The sequence below is a fragment of the Zea mays genome, chromosome 4 (genome assembly GCF_902167145.1).
Source record: "Zea mays cultivar B73 chromosome 4, Zm-B73-REFERENCE-NAM-5.0, whole genome shotgun sequence".
Classification (NCBI taxonomy): Eukaryota; Viridiplantae; Streptophyta; class Magnoliopsida; order Poales; family Poaceae; genus Zea; species Zea mays.
The window spans coordinates 95317464-95318477 of record NC_050099.1 but is presented as its reverse complement, the minus strand read 5'-3'; positions in this window follow the sequence as shown (position 1 = coordinate 95318477).

The window sequence follows — 1014 nt, the reverse complement described above, 5'->3', positions numbered from 1 at the left end:
TTTGCATTCAGTATCATTTTCTTTTTAATAAGGAACAATTGTTGAAAGCCTAAGTGCTTCTTGTCGTTTTCAATTTCTTGTGATAGCTTCATTTTCGCCACAGTAAAAATATACCTTCTCCTCAGAATGGCGAAGTTGCTGAAGCATAAGAATTTATGGTTACAGGAAGAACCTTCGAAATAACAAAAAGTCGTTCTTAAGGGAGCGCAGCGTAAGTTTTCTGCTCAAAAGTCATTCCGAAGGGAATGCAGAGCTTACAGCGAAAAATAAACGCTGATTCCGTTGAAAGTAAAAGGCGAAGAAGCTCCTAAGGGAGGCTTACAGCGAAAAATAAACGCTGATTCCGCTAAAAGTAAAAGGCGAAGAAGCTCCTAAGGGAGGCTTACAGCGAAAAATAAACGCTGATTCCGCTGAAAGTAAAAGGCGAAGAAGCTCCTAAGGGAGGCTTACAGTGAAAAATAAACGATGATCTTTGACAAATATCATTTTGCATAACATCACATCATCACATCATTTGCATAGCATAACATCATACATCATATTGCATCAATGACGCAAGAAGGGGATTCAATGTTGATATTCGAAGATTGTTTCGAAGAAACAGTGCCAAGGCACAAGAATAATTATCGAAGAAGCATACCTTCGTCAAACTCCGAAATGAAAAGATCTATTGGTTACTGATTTTACGACGATTGGATGTTTTTATGAAAATACGGATATTATTTACGAAGCATGAAAAGAAGGGAAGGTGTTTTTTCGCCGAAGGCTCAAAAACGTATGTATGTAAAGTTTCATGCATCGTAAAGAATTGAACCATAAATAGCTTATATATTACATTCAAAGTTACAAAATATTACACATGTTGTTCAACAAATATTACATTCCAAATATTTTTACAATAACATCTAATCTTCCCTTAGAACTACTTCTGCAGCTTCGTTTAGTAGTTGATCAACAACTTTATCCATGATAGCTTTGGCCATTTTTCTAATTTCGTCGTCCCCCTTCGCGTGG